We start from the raw sequence: 20,527 nt of genomic DNA, 5'->3' as shown, positions 1-20,527 counted from the left end.
GACACTGTCAACCTATACCCCGGATGCCAGTCTCATTTACAGAAGCTTTGCCAAGACTGTGTGTGGGTGACTGGCCCCAAGAGCTTACGATCTGAAGGGATGACTACTGCCAGGCTGGCACAGCAGAGGTTAACAAGTAAATGATGCTGATGTCCCTGACTGCAAGAAATAAGTTAATTAGGGGATGTGGAATTAATAATTGAATTCCACCCTTTCTATTCTCGCTCCTTATCCTCCTACACAGAGGAATATTGTCTCCAGCGTGTGTGGGAGCCACGTGACCTACACGGATCCTGTAATGTCCTGCTTACCCGCCTGGCATGATGAGCAACCATGCCAACCCTACCAGTATCAGGAGCCAATTACAGCACCTACGGACACTATAACATCATGTACATCTATATTACTGACCCCCCCCCCCCCCCCGACCGCATACCTGGAGGTGTCTCTGGGAATGGGTGGTGCTACTGTAAAAAAGTAGGCGTGGTGATTGAAAGGACCAAGGGACTGACCGAGGCATTACGCACCTCGCGCCTCATATGAATTGGACCAATTTCTCCTGTTCCTTCAGTCTTCACAATAATCTATTCTGCAATTACACCCAACCTTATAAATCACACCCTGGCTGACACCAGTATCTGTGGAATGCTACACATCCCTCTTCCTTGCTACAGTCTTATCTCCGACCTCCTATGTTTTTATAACAGCACCTGAAATTGTATTTATTTGCAGATTCTGTTGCGCTTTACAATAGTAGACAGTGATAAAACAAACCGGGTAACAACAGACAGACTTGGAGGTAGGAGGGCCCTGCTGCAAGCTTACAATCTATAGGGGCATAGGAGGGAAGCACAAGGACAGGCACCAGTAATAGCATAGCTTGTAGGTCCAGAAGGGAAGCTATATAATACATAAGTGCCTCAGAGGGTTATGTGTGTGGTACTTAAATATGATAGGCTTGCCTGAAGAGGTGAGTTTTCAGGGAACGCTTGAAATCTGAAGGGCCCCTGTCATACAGGGGTGAATTTAGGAATACCCATTTTACACTGATGCAAAAACTCAGACTTGGACTCAGGTCAGCGTCGGTGTAAATGGGGTACTGAAAAAAAAACCCGGGTCCATTTTCCCGGGAATCCTACCCAGGTCCTGACCGGGTAGTGGGGCAGTGTAAACAGGTAACCCAGGTTGATGCGACTCGGTACCCGTTCACTGCAATGGATAAGCGGTGCAGATGCTGATCTCTCCCGGCGCTGGCCCTGGTGACATTGCCAATATGCCAGGTCAGGAGGCCAGTCTGAAAAGGGGTCACAAGCCAGGTGTGGTTCCTCTATTTGAGAAGCTTGGAGCCGGGTCTAAAATCCCAGGTGCGACCCAGCTTTTTGGTATAAGATGGGAGTCAGTTTATTGAAAATAAAAAAAAAAGTAAAATCTGATTGGTTGCTATAGGCAACATTTCATCTTTAATAGAACACCTATTATTATTATATTTTATTGATAAGGTGCCACAAGTGTTTTACATCACCGTACAATGGCCCTTATTCAGATCTGAGCTCAGTACAAATGTGTTCTGAAAATGGGCAAAACCATGAGCACTGCAGGTGGGGCAGATGTAACATGTGCAGAGAGAGTTACATTTGGATGGGGTGTACTGAAACTGAAATCTAAATTGCAATGTAAAAAGCAGTCAGTATTTACCCTGCACAGAAACAAAATAACTCACACAAATCTAACTCTCTCTGCACATGTTACATCTGCCCCACCTGCAGTGCACATGGTTTTGCCCATTTTGAGAACAAATATGTACTGCGATCAGATCTGAATAAGGGCCAATGGCCGTACAAAGGACCAGTACAGGGAGACAAAACTTAACATTACAGTAAATAAATAACACAAAATAGAGTGCAGGTAAAATATGGGAACGCCCAGCGTTTCATGGGCGTTCCCATGCTAATGAGGCATGACGGACAGGCAGGGGGCGGGCAGATGATATCACCGGATTTCAGCTGCCCGCCCACTTCCCCCCGAGCAGACAAGCATCTGTAAGCTTGCTCTGAGGCAACCGTACAGATGTGTGAGACTTCAACATCATTTGATGGGGGTGGATCCCACCAGGCTGCAAATGGATGTTACTGTGTATATATGCCCAGCGTACGAATTTGCCTTGCGAATGGGTGGCAGCCAGAATAACCCCCTTAAAGCAGTTCTGAGATTTTGGGCTGGTGACCACTGTTCACCTTTGGCGGGTTATATAGACTTGGCCGAGACTCAGGGATTTGACAGATGTCCGATCTCGGATCAAGGAAACAGAGCGAGATTCTTACTCATGGGCCAGGAATGTTTATGGGGAAATCACTGTAGATAAAGGGAGTTTTAACACATGGAACTGGGCATCAGAGCGGGTTAATAGGGCACTGGGTGGAACTACACGGCATTCCTCCTCATCATCAAAGAGCCCTCGCTGTAGATTATAATAGTGGGTACGATTCGGGATCGAATCAAATGGTACGCAAAATGCATTCGATTTGACTATATAGTACAAATCTTCATTATGGCCCTTATTCTAGTTGAATCGGACGGATGCGTAATTCGAACAGGAACCGAGTGTTCTTAGCCCCGCCTACCGTACGGATCGCTCACACCGTCCGAATGCGGTAAGACGCCGAGCGCACGGACCGCGAGTGGATGTTTCATGTGACCACCTCCTCCATCTGTGGGAACCTCCCCCATCCTCCCATGGTCGCCGACCATCGAATGATGGACCGAGTAGTCAGGCAGCACTAAGTGCTCCAGACCACTCGGACATTTTTCCATGTGGGATATGGGCGGGCAGCTGGCATCCGGCTATATCAGCTGTCCGCCCCTCACACGTGCATCACGGCCGAATTACCATATGTATGCCCAGCATTTCCATGGGAACGCCAATGAAACGCAGGGGCGTATGCATATGGTAATGAGCCCAAACAGCCCTTCACGCCCCCTCTCCACCCCCTGCTCGGATGGGTCCGTACGATCCTTTTCTGTGTGGAATTCACGCCGTGTTCGGACGTGCGAGGCCTCTGCACATGTGCAGAACGCCTCTGCACATGCGCAAACACCAACCATTGGCCATCCATCCGCACTCGGAGCCATCTGACTCAATCAGAATAAGGGCCTATATACAGTAGTCTTGCCTGCCAAGACTATTTTTATATTCAATTTACACTACACGGGAGCGCGCATTGGGATCGAATCGGCATCAAATGTAGTAAAACCATTCAAAGCCGATTTGATTATCTTTTTGATTTTGCTTCTATAAGCAAAATCGATTAGAAAAATAGTGCATATCTCACCATGTGTACGCTCTATAAAGGTGCGTACACACTGTGTGATTCCGTTTTCTATTCGATTTCTAGTAGATATTAGATGGTCCCAGTGGCGTAAGTTCGTTACAGTTGCCCAGAGGAAGATATATATATTGGTGACCCCCCACCCCCTCTACACACACACACCAGTTTCTGACGTGCGGTGGTGGCTGTGAACGGAGAGGCACTGTCACAGCCACCACCGCACCGCAACCCCCCCCCCCCTGGCTGCCACCGCCGACACCCGCTGCATCCTCCAGCAGCAGCCAGCATCCGTCCCCTGCCGCAAACCTCCGTCCCCGCCCGCTGACGCCCCCACACACCTGGCAGCCAACAACGGCGCACACAGCAGCCAGCAACTATCCCCTGCTGCCACTTCCATCCCCGCCCGTTTGACTCCCCCCCCCCCCCCCCCCCCCCAAAAAAAAAAGAAAAAAATTGTACTCACTGGGCAGGGAAGAGGGGAGCAGCAATCACACAGGCAGGGAACCCGGGACTAGGGAGCCGTACAGGTTACAGCATGGGGGGAGCAGGGGAGAAGGGAGCAAACGCGGCACTGTCAGATCTGCTGTCCAATCACAGCAGCCCCTGTCAATTAGGCACTTCTAGAAGTGCCGCTTTTAGTGTTATTTTTAATGGTCTTTTTTAGCCCACTGCTTAGCCCTGCCCCAAGCCCCGCTCCCCGCTTCATACCCTTGCAGTTCTGTGTGGGAGGCACGCTTATCGGTGCCTCCCACACATTATTTAACCTAGTTTGGGAGGCACGCTTATCGGTGCCTCCCAAAGTAGGTTAATAGGTTAAATAATTAAAACCAGTAAAATAATATAAAGAAAATACTTATGACACAGAATATGTGTCATAGGTATATTCTTTGTATTATTTTAAAACAAAATGACAGGGGAAGCACTGCCTCCCCTGCCTACCCTGACTGCACGTCCCTGACACACACACACACACACACACACACACACATATACACACAGAACCCTATATAACCTTATATAAAATATATATATATATTTCTGTTCAGAATATAGATAGATAGATAGATAGATAGATAGATAGATAGATAGAACATATATATAAATTTCAGATCTCAGCCACAGAAACTATATTGCTGGTTTTTACATAACTGATTTAAACTTCCAGGAGAGGTGCCCCTTTGGGAGCAGGAGCCCGGCGGCAGGTGACTCCATTGCCTCCCAGAGTTCTGCCTATGGACATAGGACTATTCGACCTGCTATAAAGTTTTGTCTACTCCTTTTCGATTTCCACTATTTTCTATTTGATTTTCCATTAGATTTGTTATTAGATGGCTTCAGGCAGGAGATGGACCAAATCTAATGGAATGCTGCAGTGAACACATTAGATTTGCATTATCTATTATTAGATTTCCACTATATAGTCTTGACACTACACGGGAGCGCGTATTGAAATCGAATCTGCATCGAATGTAGAAAAAACCATTTGATGCCCATTCAATTGTCTATTCAATTTTGTTTCTAATAAGCAAAATCGAAGAGAAAAATAGTGCATATCTCACCGTGTCTATGCTCTTTTAGAGTATTACAAGTGCAAACGATAAGACGTTACTTCAGGAAACTTGTCAGCATGGCTCCTGGCACCTTCTGTGATTTTTGGATCTTTTACGTGAAACCTATTCGCTGTAGTATTTACTGAATTTTCTGCCATGTGCTTAAATACATCATTGCATTGACAGATATTCCCGTGCTCTGCTATTACAATGGGAGGAGAAGCAGATAAAGCTCATTGAGTACAGCTTGTTAGATGATAGAAGGCTGCCGGGGGGGGGGCTGTTTACAGAAGGAGTCAGACACAGCGTGGGTGTGACGCTGAAACCAGAGAATGCAAACACCCAACTGCAAATCATTTCAGATTAAAGGCAAAACTGAAGATGGGATAACGAGCGTTTGTGGATCCATAATGACACAATATCTGTTTTATAAAAATGATATTCTTACTGGAGAAAGGGAATCAAGAATTCCCAAACCTAAAAACATTAGAAATACCTCATAAATAACATAAATATACAACATAATACTGTACATTAGACAGGCAGGTAAACAAAAATATAAGTAATGTGATATCATCTCACCATCATAAAAAGTCACCAAAATACATGGAACATTGCTGTAATTTGTGGCTCAACCACCTTAAAAAGTCTCCAGAGAGCGGACTCTTTAAAGACTGGAGGCAGCCATTTTGTGGGATAAACCAGCCCACAAGGTACCACAACAGTCCCTGCACTAGTTTCAGGGAGATTATAGTTGGTAGTAGAATTTTGCACAGCATCCCATTGAGGGGCCATGTCATGCTCCACCCAAAGGGCGTGTCTAGTCCCATATATGGAGAGATTGTGAAAAGAGATGGTGAACGTGGCACCTAGAAGCGTGCTCCCCCCCCCCCCAAAAAAAAAATGTAATAGTGTAATGTGGGCCAGGTGACATGAGGCAGATTGCTAGACTAATGAGGGAGAGCGGGAGATTGCTGCTATGTCAGGGAGTCTCCTGCAGAATGCAGGAGGGTAGGCAACTATGGTTATGAATAGTAACTAGCACCATATATACTCATACATCTGAAGGGCAAAAATTGGTAGAAATTGGGGAAGGGGGCGTGGCCATGGGTAAAAGGGGCATGGTCATGTCCTCCTTCATATAATTTCAATGGAGAGTTGGTGACCCAGAAAACCGGTACAAAGCCACAAAAACACAGTACTGTGTCAGCCAAATAGGCACAGTTGGAGGGTAGGGCACCACCAGAGAGGCACGATCTGCACAGTGGTCAGCACTCATAATTTTTGTTTTTCTTATATATTCTCTTAAACTGCATTTAATTGCACAAAGAATTCATAGGGTTAAATGACACTGAGGAACGCAGCCTAAATATCTTGGCCTATTAACCTCTGCAGTGCCACAACGGTTTAATTGATAGGCCCCAGATACCTGTACTTGCAGGAACCTGCAATAATCTGCAGAATAGAAGACATGAGAGATGGTTTAGAAAAGGCTGCAGGGAACAGATTTTAATACATGGTAAAAAAGAAGGAAAATGATCTGAGGAATTTGCAGTCACCTCCAAGGTTCTCAGAGCATTGAAGATGCTGCTGGTTGTTCCCCATTTCATGTAGGGAAACCAGGCTGGGAACAGTTACCGCCTGCCCTGGGGGCACAGCATTTCCCATAGATGTGGTTGTGGGTGATACTTTTTATGGGCCGGTGATTATAAATCTCTTGTCACAGCAAAATATGCAGCCGCACGCATGCGAACATGTACTACTGTATATATGTCTGCAAAAACGGAGGAAGCCGTTGCATGGACTAAACCAATACCCACTAGTAGGCCATCAACAAGCATCAATGGTTATCACCCAAAGTGTTTTTTAGTGGACGGGAACGTGGCAGAGGGGATGCCACGTGCAGCTGCTTTCACAGAAGCTCTGACGTTTCTCTCACAGCATCAGTTGGAAATCTGGTGGAGGTGAAAGTGGGAGGCCACATTCTCCAGAGGAGGGGCTTCAGCACAGCCACACCCACTGCCAGTGAGTCATTGTGGAATGGGAGTTGGTGGCAGTTGCTCTGCCTCCCCTATTTGAATTTTTAACTGTGTTGCAACTTGCAGCACCTCCTCTGGAGCCTCCCCTGGTCTACGCTATAAAACAACGCAGGCTACTAAATGGAAAGTATCTCTGTCAGGGATGCCTGCTCCAGAAGTGATCGCAAAGCTCAGCAATGGAGTTATGTCATCTCTGGCAGGTTGGGGCCTGCTCAGTACATTCATTCTGGACGGTTCCTGCTAATGTTCCATAGGACAGCTTGTCAGGGTTCCACAAAGACCCACAGGGGAATACTGCTAGATTTTGGTTGTTTGCCTCGTTAAAGGCCATTAAGCCACAAATACACGTCCACCTTTCTTACAGACTGTCTCGGTCATATTATCCTCGCACATTGGACCATTTGGGGCCTAATTTAGGTTGGTTTGCAAAAGCAAGTTCCTCCTTTAATGGATAAAACCATGCTGCGTTGCAGGTGGGGCAGATGTTACATGTGTAGAGAAAGTAAGATTTGGGTGGGGTGTGTTCAAACTGAAATTTCAGTGTAATAATAATGAAGCCAGTATTTACCCTGCACAGAAATAAAATAAATCACACAAATCTAACTCTCTCTGCACATGTTACATCTGCCCCACCTGCAGTGCACATGTTACATCTCCCCCACCTTCATAACCTACCATCCACTATGTCATGGTGGGAGAATAAAATGTGTCCTGAGCGCAGCGAGGCACCAGGCCCAAAGCATGGCGAGCACAGCGAGGGGACGGGGTACTCTTAGATGGCGTCCATGTCGACTTACATGTTGACATCCGGGACAAAAATGTGAAAAGCCCATATCGAATTTTGGACTGTCGACCTTCCCATTGAAGAACTAATGCTTGTGTCGACCTTGTCGACCTTCAGTTGTAGACCTACTGTATGTCAACCTTCATGCATTCAACCCTAGGACCCACCCCCAACCGACAGGGTACACATTCTATACTATATGTCACACACCACAACAAGACAACACAGGTGTATCTCAGGCAGCTGTATGCACAAATATTTGCTGTGTGCTCAGAGGCCTTGTCACGCTGCAGACTGAGACGCCCAATTACTGATAGAGGCTTTTTATGTCACACAATGGGTTCTATGCATCAACGCTTGGAGAGAGATACAGTGAGGAGAGATCAAGCACCAACCAACCGTCTCCTAAGTGTCATTACTAAAACACAGCCGGTAACATGGCAGCTAGGAGCTGATTGGCTGCTACTTTATCTCTCTGGACTTTACCTCTCTCCAAGCGTTAATGCATAGGCCCCTTTGTATGATGTCATCCTCACAGCGGCTGTGCGTCACTGTTTACCACACTTGTCAATGACGTCACAATTGTTTGGGGCCCATTTATCAACGAGTAATAAAACTCGTTCCGTATGATAAAAAGGTGCTCCAGGCAATCAGGTTCCAATTGTCATTTTTCAAACATGGCAGTTAGGAGCTGATTGGCTGAAGCACAATTTATCATGCAAAATGAGTTTTATCATTCACGGTGAATTTTTACAACTCGTTGATAAATGAGCCCTGAGCGCCCATACACGTGTGTTTAGCAGCAATACAAGGGGACGCACATGTATATTAGCCTAGGGCACCTGGAACCTTTAATCAGGCCCTGCTGATTGGACAATAGCCATCCAATCAGGGCTGATGGGCAATTTCTACAACTCCGTTGAATCAATACAGCTTTATAGACATGTTAGCATAGGCATTAAGCACCAGAGCCATGCAATATTTAAAAAGGGGGCCTGTTATAGGGACTCCCATCATGTATGTGCAAAGGAAAAGGGGCATAAACCACCCCAAAACTGCAAACCTCCGCAGCAGCAGTTTAAAGGTCCAGAACTTTAGAACAATGTAGTTAAACAGCATCACCGGTGACCTAATGCTGTTGGGGCTGATTTTCATAGTCAGGTAACGCAATACCATCTGAATATTTACATGTAACCAAATATTTCCTTATAAGTAGTACTGAGGCCCCAGTGCTAGGCCCAGCATGGTATATATAACACAGGGCTTTGCATGGCAGAGAAGGGACGTCTCTCATCCACAATGCTTGCCTGGGCGTTGGTTGGAAGATCAAAACATAAACTTCATTAATGCACATCTGAGCTGTGTCGTACAAGCGCACTACAAGCCTTTCATATAAAAACCAGTTTCCTTTCATTCCGACACTCCTCTGTGTTCTAACACAACATTGTGTGTCACTCGGATCAGTCACTCGCTGCTTGCCCCAAAGTCTGCACCCCTGCACACTGAAGTAGCACAATACGGCCAGCAATTCACACTGGTGTCATTAAATATAAACAACTGTAGTGCTGGGGGACTGCTGTGCAGAGTGATTGTTGTACTGAGACTCCTGTGCTAAGCAATTGCTGTACTGGGTGACTGTAGTGCTCTGGAACTGGTGTGATGGGTGACTGATGTACTGGGGGACTGCTGTGCTGAATGACTGCAGTGCTGCAGGGCTGCTGTGCTGGGCACCACTGTAGCGAATGATTGCTGTACTGGGTGACTGTAGTGCTGGAGGACTGGTGTGCTGGGTGACTGCTGTACTAGGGGACTGCTGTGCTGAGAGACTCATGTGCTAAGCAATTGCTGTGCTGAGTGACTATAGTGCTGGAGGACTGCTGTGCTGGTCGACTACTGTACTGGGTGACTGTAGTGCTGTAGGACTGCTGTGCTGAGTGATTGCTGTGTTGAACAACTGCTGTACTGGGTGATTGACTATAGTGCTGCAGGACTGCTGTGCTGGGTGACTGCTGTACTGAATGACTGATGTACAGGGTGACTGTAGTTATGGGGAACTGCGGTGCTGGGCAACTGCTGTGCTGAATGACTGCTGTACTAGGTGACTGTAGAGCTGAGGGACTGCTGTGCTGGATGACTGTAGTGCAGGTGGGCTGTTGTGCAGAGTAATTGTTGTACTGAGAGATTCCTGTGCTAAGCAATTGCTGTACTGGGTGACTGTAGTGCTGGGGGACTGGTGTACTGGTTGACTGTAGTGCTACGGGACTGCTGTGCTGAATGACTGTAGTGCTGGTGGGCTGTTGTGCAGTGACTGCTGTACTGAGAGACTCCTGTGCTAAACAATTACTGTACTGGGAGACTGTAGTGCTGGGGGACGGCTGTGCTCAGCGATTGCTGTACTGGGTGACTGTAGTGCTAGAAGACTGCTTTGCTCAGTGATTGCTGTACTAGGTGAATGTAGTGCTGGAGGACTGCTGTTCTCAGTGATTGATTGCTGTACTGGGCGACTGTAGTGGTGGAGGACTGCTGTGCTCAGCGATTGCTGTACAGGGGACTGTAGTGCTGGAGGGCTGCTGTGCTCACTAATTCCTGTACTGGATGGATGACTGTAGTGCTGGAGGATTGCTGAGCTCAGTGATTGCTGTACTGGTGACTGTAGTGCTGGAGGACTGCTGTTCTCAGCGATTGCTGTACTGGGTGACTAGTGATGGAGGACTGCTGTGCTCAGCGATTGCTGTACTGGGTGACTGTAGTGCTGGGGCACTGCTGTGCTCAGCGATTGTTGTACTGGGTGACTGTACTGCTGGAGGACTGCTGTGCTCAGCGTTTGCTGTACTGGGTGACTGTAGTGCTGGGGGACTGCTGTTCTCAGCGATTGCTGTACTGGGTGACTAGTGATGGAGGACTGCTGTGCTCAGCGATTGCTGTACTGGGTGACTAAAGATGGAGGACTGCTGTGCTCAGCGATTGCTGTACTGGGTGACTAGTGATGGAGAACTGCTGTTCTCAGCGATTTCTGTACTGGGTGACTATAGTGCTGGAGGACTGCTGTGCTCAGCGATTGCTGTACTGGGTGACTGTAGTGCTGGAGGACCGCTGTGCTCAGCGATTGCTGTACTGGGTGACTAGTGATGGAGGACTGCTGTGCTCAGCGATTGCTGTACTGGGTGACTGTAGTGCTAGAGGACCGCTGTGCTCAGCGATTGCTGTACTGGGTGACTAGTGATGGAGGACTGCTGTGCTCAGCGATTGCTGTACTGGGTGACTAAAGATGGAGGACTGCTGTTCTCAGCGATTTCTGTACTGGGTGACTAAAGATGGAGGACTGCTGTGCTCAGCGATTGCTGTACTGGGTGACTGTAGTGCTGGAGGACTGCTGTGCTCAGCGATTGCTGTACTGGGTGACTAAAGATGGAGGACTGCTGTTCTCAGCGATTGCTGTACTGGGTGACTAAAGATGGAGGACTGCTGTTCTCAGCGATTTCTGTACTGGGTGACTAAAGATGGAGGACTGCTGTGCTCAGCGATTTCTGTACTGGGTGACTATAGTGCTGGAGGACCTCTGTGCTCAGGGATTGCTGTACTGGGTGACTAGTGATGGAGGACTGCTGTGCTCAGCGATTGCTGTACTGGGTGACTGTAGTGCTGGAGGACCGCTGTGCTCAGCGATTGCTGTACTGGGTTACTAGTGATGGAGGACTGCTGTGCTCAGCGATTGCTGTACTGGGTGACTATATTGCTGGGGTTCTGGGTGACTTTTGTGTTGAGCGACTGCTGCACTGAGGGCCTTTTGCAGGTTCATTCACCCGCCCCCCCCCCCCCTGTGTGCAGAGGAGAGATGAGAGATGTTTTGCAACTGTGCATAGTCAGTTATGCGCATGTGCAGCCGTTGTGTGCGAGCAGCCACGGTGAATAGACTATTCGCGGGCACTCGCACACAACAGATGACACAGGGGCGGGGGCCAGGCAGCTGACATCAGCGGATGTAAGGTGCCCGTCCGCTTCCAGTACAGGCACTCGCAGATGTAACACACCAAAGAGGAGTTAGATTTGCATGCCTACGGGTAGTTGCACCGTGTGAGGGGCGGGCGTCTGAGCGGGCGGCAAATGGTGGACTTGCAAGGATGCAAACTTTGCAGCCATGTGAGTCAACCAGAATAAGGGCCTGAGCGCAATGAGCAGGCCACACAGTTGGTGCGCTGAATAATGGGACTTATACTCACAGCGGATGTTATCATGCTGCAACCTATCGCACCAAACACAAGTCATCGGACACTGGTTACAGACCCCTGCTAGCAACAGGCACAGCACTAATAACACAATATACACAGCGGGATTTAGGGGCCAGTACAGTAAGTCACCTGTGGCATTCTTCACAGTGTAAGCATTGTGGGGAAGTGACCTGGGGAGGCGGGAAGCTCACACTCCTGGCAAGCGGCAGCGCGGTTCTGTATCAGCAATAATACAGTATGCACAAAGCCCTGCAAACCACAGGGCTGGAGATACAAGTAACGTGTTATTACAGTGCCAACAATGGGTGACAACAGGTCCCTCTTGTTCCCATTTCTGTGGGACATGCCAAGTTAGCTGGAATAACAGTGAGCAAACGCACACCTAATTGTCAACCTGGGGTCCACTGATGTCCCTACAACTTGTGGTATGTGGAGGACACTAAGGTCACCTTCCCTGCCACAGTTACATGTGTTATATACAGGGTGTAACTACCATTGGTGCAGCTGCCTATCTACCAGAATGTCACATTCTCAACCTATCATTTTTACACATTACGTGAATTTCCAGTGCTTAAAAACTGTTTGTAAGTGAACAATAAATTTGTTGGCTGTCATCCTAAATATTTCACCTCCCCTGCTTCCACGCCCTGTCAGAACGAAGGCAAAGGGCTGCAGAACGCTCACTTCTCATAACAACCCAGTTCCTTACAGCCCTTTAGATCTGGGAACATGGACAGTAACATTGTGTAATCTGCAGTGCCAGCCTCACAGAGAGCCAGTACCCTACTCAGTGATAACGGGATTTGCAGTGCAGACCAGGTTATCACGTCTTTAGATCAAATACTTAAGGAATATTTTGCATGATTTCAAGCTTTGTGCAATGGCGGTGGCTAAAACTGGGTAGACAGTAGGCCTTTTAGGACGATTTGTCATTTGAGTCGAATTTGAACATGAAATCGTCCAGTGTGTACTCACTATTGCATGCTCCCGTACCTCATTCCCTGTAACATAGGATGCAGAGTATGTGGTGGACACAGGCCCCCGGGGGACCCACACCACACACCCTGCACCCATATTTAATTACTTCTCTGGGGTCCTGCAACAGTGATGCTATTGCTGTGAAAATTAATTGGGAAATGGTGAGGTGGCCATTTTTCCAGTGATTTGTATATGTATAGTAAAGATTTGTCTCCGGGCACCATGTTTTCGGAGACTCCTGCATGCTCACTGGAGATTAGTCTGCAGTAATATGGCGGATGCAGCGAGGAGGGGGCCCACAGAGTGGATTCTGCACATGGGTCCCTAGTGGGTATGGCCAGCTGGACCTATACACATATATATATATTGTGAACAATCAGACCAAACAATGCAAGATACTGTACTGTATATCATTCTGTTGAAGGACTGCGCAAAGTATATGCACTATATAGTTAGTTCTGGGGATGAAGGGAAATCGGTGTGACCATCGCATTGTTTGCACATCGCCTAGTGTGTCCCCAGCATGACAGCCCATAACTAGGAGACCTGTAATAGCGAATCCAGTGGCCTCCACTGACAGAAAAGTTATACATAGGAAAATGCGCTCGGCTGCACAGCAGAAAACAAGCATGTCTCCACACAGCCCCTGACGCCTGCAGCACACTTCACGCCAGCCAGGGGATTAATCCTTGGCAGGTAAACAATGGGGCTGCCTCATGCAGCCTCCCACTGCGATATCCACTCCTAGAGGACAATTACTTGGGACCATTCCTGACTGAAAGGGGCAAATGAGCCGCACAAATGAGTCAGTAAATTCCCCTCACGCGTTTGGTCAGGGCGACAGTTATTTACAGCGCTGACCTTGGAAATAGCTGACTCGCTGTTTGGTGTTACTGTGCAGACCGTGCAGCTGTCAGTCACACCACCAAGCTCCCTAGATGATTGACAGCACCTGTTACTGTTCCTGCAATGGTTTCTGATGAGGGAAGTGACTGGGATAAGGCTGTGACAGATACAAATCACATCTCTTATTGTGAGCATTCCGCACCTGAAGGAGTCCCCTGCCATTTACAGGACCACTAAAGCCTTTAAATACATAATATACTAATTCATTGTTTACACGTCCATATGTAATAGTCGCACGGTGATGATGTCATAACTGCCCTCTCAGATGTAGGAATCTGCCTAATGCTTAGGACTACTTCTCTGGTGGGTTTTCGTTATTTATTTGTACAAAATCCATTCTGAGATCTCCAAACAACACAAGGAAGAGACACAACGCAGCGCATCTGACATACTGACAAGCAAACAAGGGAAGAGCCAAAACAATCCGGGATCTAATCTCCCTGGTTGCTTCGGGCAACTGACAGCTTTGGAGGATAGAGAGTGCAGTCTGACAAGGGCACACTATTACAGCTATGGATTAATTCATATATTTACCTTTCTTTACTGCTATTATGTATTAAATGAGAGACTAACTTCTAATTACCCATATATACTCGAGTATAAGCCTACTTTTTCAGAACATTTTATATGCTGAAATAGCCCGCCTTGGCTTATACTCGAGTGAGGGTCCCACTTGAGTCAATAAGTTTTCCCAGTTTTTTGTTGTAAAATTAGGTACCTCGGCTTATATTCGGGTCGACTTATACTCGAGTATATACGGCATCTGGAACACTGTGACGCAAAGTGTAATCTTTCGTACACACTCTTTACGGGATCGGGATTGTGGGTCGACATTGTCTATTTTCAAAGTCAGAAGGTCGATACCTTATAAGGTAGACACTGACAAAAAGTCGACACAAGCCAAAGGTCAAAATGACATCACTAGCTTTCCCTCTTATGCAGCAGCAAAACCAAGCCATTAGAATAGGAGCATGACAATATGCAGTAGAGTCCCTCCTGGAATGGGTCATGTTAGGAGGTATACACAATCTAATAATATACACCCACCCACCCTTTCAACCTAGGCCCCCCTATCTTAAGTGCCCTGGGCACCCCCGGAACTCAATCTGGCCCTGATTGGACCCAAAGCATGCTATGCAAGGGTACACGGTACACAAATTGAGGGTCCACCTACTCAGGTTTCCACGTTGACACAAATTCTCTCGTCCTTACATGTACTATAAAAAAACACTTATGACAACATTTTATTTTGGTTTATTTTTATCTCATTTATTTTTATGCATTTATTTAGTGTATTACTATGTATAGCTGTTAGTTGTTAGCGTCCACTCAAAGTGATACAGACATTTCCAGCTATAGAGCTGGTGGGATCAGAGGTCGCCAGGCTGGTTCTTGCTGGGACCTAGTGACCCCAGGGTCAGCAATGGTGGCATTGTACAATATGTACAGGAACAGCCGGTGTGACCTCTGTTCGTGACATATCAGACAGCCTCACAACAAAGACTCACTCCTTATAATTACTTTACACATCACCTGTTGCCAGGATCTAAACATCCATTTATTCTATAGGACTTCTGCAGGGAAAATACTGTACACTCAAAGTAATTCTAAGGAAAACTGTCACTGTGGCAACAATGTTATACAGTAGTTTTCTCCAGAATACTTGCTGAGTTCTTACTGATAACATTCATAACAGTGAGTCATCTTTTTGACTTGGGAGAAAAAAATAATAATCAGCTCCTGAAATTGCTACAGTTTGTTTTCCTTGGATTTGTTTTGGATTTCCTGAGCCTCTAGTGCTGGCGACTAGGACAACTTTGATGTTGCAAGGAAGCAGCATAAAACAGAAGAGGTTCAGGCTTTTTGATGTTGGGAAACTAACCATCGGAATCACAACTGTCGGGCCAGCATACCTCACTAAGCTGGAAATGGGTGTTTCATGGTGTTAAAGGATTCAACACTTCCTTCACAGATGGGATGGAGAGTCTTCCAGCACAGAATGGAGAGTGGGATGGAGAATGTTCCTTTGCAGAATGGACAGGGGGATGGAGAATGTTCCTTTGCAGAATGGACAGTGGGATGGAGAATGTTCCATCGCAGAATACAGAGTGGGATGGAGAGTGCTCCATTACAGAATGGAGAGTAGGATGGAGAATGTTCCTTTGCAGAATGGAGAGTGGTATGGAGAATGTTCCATCACAGAATGGAGAGTGGAATGGAGAATGTTCCATCACAGAATGGGGAGTGGGATGGAGAGTGTTCCTTCACAGAATGGAGAGTGGGATGGAGAATGTTCCATCACAGAATGGGGAGTGGGATGGAGAGTGTTCCTTCACAGAATGGAGAGTGGGATGGAGAATGTTCCATCACAGAATGGGGAGTGGGATGGAGAGTGTTCCTTCACAGAATGGAGAGTGGGATGGAGAATGTTCCATCACAGAATACAGAGTGGGATGGAGAGTGTTCCATCACAGAATGGAGAGTGGGATGGAGAATGTTCCATCACAGAATGGAGAGTTGGATGGAGAATGTTCCATCACAGAATGGAGATTGGGATGGAGAGTGTTCCTTCACAGAATGGAGAGTGGGATGGAGAATGTTCCATCACAGAATGGGGAGTGGGATGGAGAGTGTTCCTTCACAGAATGGAGAGTGGGATGGAGAATGTTCCATCACAGAATACAGAGTGGGATGGAGAGTGTTCCATCACAGAATGGAGAGTGGAATTGAGAATGTTCCATCACAGAATGGAGATTGGGATGGAGAGTGTTCCTTCACAGAATGGAGAGTGGGATTGAGAATGTTCCATCACAGAATGGGGGGTGGGATGGAGAGTGTTCCTTCACAGAATGGAGAGTGGGATGGAGAATGTTCCATCACAGAATACAGAGTGGGATGGAGAGTGTTCCATCACAGAATGGAGAGTGGGATGGAGAATGTTCCATCACAGAATGGAGAGTGAGATGGAGAGTGTTCCTTCACAGAAAGGAGACTGGAATAAACAGTGGCTAGTTAGGGGTTGTCTCTGCTCTCATATAATGAAAGAAAGATGGGACATCTGATTGTCCTTTCATTGGGGTGCTTATACCTGAAAAAGTATACTGTGCATACAAATTGTTAAATCAGAATGCAAGAAAAATGTACAATTAGTTTGATGCATCTCCTCCAGACTCTCTACTGAATAAGGGCAATGGCAAATTCCGGCAAAGCTTGTTTCAGTCTTCCCTTTGACAAAACATTCTGAAGGGTTACTACATAGTATTTATATAATGTTGTGTAACAGCGCAGCACTGCGACAGGACAGCCTGTTGGTGTACTCTGAACACATTAGACACTTCCTACAACACTATTTACCCTTATACATTGAATGCAGCTGGAATACAATGAGGGACAATGGTTGTTCTCATAAGTAGTTGCTATGAAATTCTATCCAGAAAAAATGCTACAGTAAAGGCTGAATGTACCCAGGACACTCAATAAACATAGAGGACACACAATGGAAGATGGAATACAATAGACACTGACAAGGCATACAGCAAACTGTCAGGATCACAGGAGAACTCAGTACTTATGTATTATCTGGGCTCCCATGTTAAATGCACCCCATTTTTTCATACCCGTACTATTCAACTACGCACGGAGTTGATGTTATATAGTGTGGCGAGCGCAGCGAGCCACCGCGCCCGAAGCGTGGCGAGCGCAGCGCGCCCCGCGAGGGGACGCGGTCTCATAAGAAAAACGGGAGCCCAGATATTACATAAGTACCGAGAACTGTAATGTTTGTAAAGCCATGGAGATCTCACATGGATACCCCACACTGTCTGATGGGGCAGTTGTCCCTTATACTATTATACTCCACCAGTTCCCACAATCTGTGCAAAGTGAGAGAGATTGTGCTATCTGTGTGCTAACAAAGTATCCAAATTAGAAATCCCCCCCCCCCCACACACACAAATGCACACCTATGAGGATCCATCATATCTCTTGGTGGGATAGTAATACAGAGATAGTACCATACAAGCAGATGTGTCATTGAATAATCTCTTTGTGAAGAGAATTGCAACAGTACAGAGTAACAATGCTCCCCATTCATAAACGGTAGCAGAATATGCCTCATTCTTCCAGCATCAAACCGGGAAAGAACGTAGGATAAACATTACTGTGACCAGTATATATAAACTTCCTAATGTAACCTGGAGGATTAACAAACAAGAAGGTATAAGAGAGTACACTTGCACTATGAGATGGAACTGCAACAGTTACAACTTAAGAAACAGTGCCACCTTTGGTCAGTCCAGGTACAGCTCCTCAAGCAATACATAGCTAATAGCTGCTGCTATTCTCCAACATAAACAATACCACAAGCTCTACATGTTACAGACATCCACCAAGTATGGCTCGTAGATATCCCTAAAACTTCAGTTTATAAATATCTTGAGTTAGCGCTACCATAGGACAGACAATGTTTTATTACTTCTGGACAGCTAAACCATGGAAAGTTATGCTGCGCACAGAGAAAGGGGAAATCCTGCCACACCAGCTATAGCACCCTATGCAAACTGGTCCAGGCCTGTTGACCCATCCAGATGCCACTGTAGCTGTCAGCCATCTTGTAAAGGTGAGTATCACTATCTAATATATTCTGCACCAGCATATTCCAGATGAGCACACGTAATCCCTGCACAATGGAAGACTATAAAACTGTAATGGAATAACACAGCACCCGTCCTTAATTCACAGTTAGCCAATATGATCACTGCTGGAGTGCCATTCTAAAATGGCAACAGCAAATAGGCGTGCGTCAAGGGGACCAATAGGAAGGTGTAATTCCATGATGGTGTTTTTTTATTGGTGCCCCATGTGACGAGCAGGGGTGGCTCCAGAGCTGCAGCACAGTCCAAAATGCAAATAGGGAAGCCACACCACTGCCAGTTAGTCAGTTTGGAATGGCAGTTGGTGGCAGTGGGTGTGACTCCTCTATTTGAATTTTGAACTGTGCTGCAGCTCCACTTCTGTAGCCTCGCCTGGTTTCAACGATTAGCTTTTGCAGGGGAAAAAATGCTTCATTGTGTAACTCCCTGGGAGAAAAGTGTAGACAGGGCCGGTATAAAGCTTTTCGGCACCATAGGCATGGGTTCAATTCCCACCATGGCCCTAAACGTGTGGAGTTTGTATATTCTCCCCGTACTTGCGTGGGTTTCCTCCGGGTACTCCGGTTTTCTCCCACAATCCAAAAATATACTGGTAGGTTAATTGACCCCCAACAAAATTAACCCTAGAATGTCTGTGTGTGCGTGTACATGTGGTAGGGAATATAGATTGTAAGCTCCACTGGGGCAGGGACTGATGTGATTGTTCAAAATATTCTCTGTACAGCGCTGCGGAATCTGTGTGCGCTATATAAGAAACTGCTAATAAAACATAAGGGTGCCATCTAATCATTACAAATAAAGTAGTGTCCAAAAGTAAATCCCAGTTTTCACGCCTTTAGTCCCATTTCTTTGAAACAATAAAGCCACAGGATATCCGTGTGACAGAGCTCAGATCAGATGCTTCCTTTTGGGAACCAGATGCAATACACAAACCACAGGAACCTGTCTCCACAGTAACAGCTGTAGGGTTACAACCTGTTGTTTGAAGACGCACACACACAGGCAAGAACCCTAAAGCAGAACTGGTGGGGGAGAGACGGGAGGCCCAGCTTACATTCAGGACTTGTAAGAGCGTCGTACTGTACGTGGCTGGACCTTGGCCTAAAATAACTTCCCTGTATCAGTGCGATGAATCCGCTACAGAATTTGTTTTCCTCAAACATGAGGGCGAAACTGGCAACTGAGAAACTTGGCACAAAAAAACTAAAAATCCTAATTGCTCATATCACAGCCAAAACACACTGCTCATCACAGCCCATATTTGTGTCAGTTTATTAAGGGTAAAGCATTCCCCTCCATCGATGTCAAAGCCTAACCGAATAGTTTCTGGAATTTTTTTTAGGCAAGGGGCGGGCCCCAAATACCGTAAGCCACACCCCAGGTTCTGGTTGGCCCACAGGCCAGTCAGACAAATAAAAGGGATGGCCATCGATAGTTAAAAACATCAACAATCCTCCATAGCATACCATTGATGGTAACCTTCGATGGCAATAGCGTCGATGGCCATCCCCATATCACACTCTGCCTCTCCCTGTCACCCACCGTTGTGTGTTATATTGTGAACTTGGATTGGGGTGGGGTATTTTTGCACCTGGGTTCCAGCGGCGTAACTATAGCACGGCAGCGGTGCCATAGTTACACCCCCCCAATTCCCCGCAGACTTACCTATCTCGCCTATCTCGCTGGTCCCGGCGGATCCGTTCTTCTGCTGAGGACCACCACAAAATGGCTGCCCCCATATAGCACACAGTTCTCTGAAACTGTCTGCTGTATGGGGGCGGCCATTTTGTGGTGGTCCTCAGCAGAAGAACGGAGCCGCCAGGACCAGCGTGATAGGTAAGGCTGCGGGGGATTGGGGGGGCTTGCATGGGCGGGGGGGTGCTTGGCGGGGCGGGGGGGGCGCCCAAAACTTAGCTACGCCACTGCTGGGTTCACCGCCCACAAGTTCCGCCACTGCTCCTGGCGTAATGAAGGTAACACCAAACTCGGCTAACAAAGGGTTACAATGAATAGCGGGTGCCTGGGAAAATGTGGGCAGACGAGAACCACGCCCTATACAATAT

General features: G+C 46.9%; 1 protein-coding gene across 1 annotated transcript in view; it reads right to left on the bottom strand.

Annotated features, from left to right (window-relative positions):
- The window catches only part of PPL (periplakin), an 82,862-nt gene that overhangs the window by 40,293 nt on the left and 22,042 nt on the right, over nt 1-20,527 (bottom strand). The gene's annotated exons all lie outside the window — the stretch shown is intronic.

Source organism: Crinia signifera, chromosome 7, assembly GCF_055691185.1.
Source record: "Crinia signifera chromosome 7, ASM5569118v1, whole genome shotgun sequence".
Classification (NCBI taxonomy): domain Eukaryota; kingdom Metazoa; phylum Chordata; class Amphibia; order Anura; family Myobatrachidae; genus Crinia; species Crinia signifera.
Note: the sequence above shows the minus strand (reverse complement) of the source record. Positions and strands in the feature narration are given on the sequence as shown.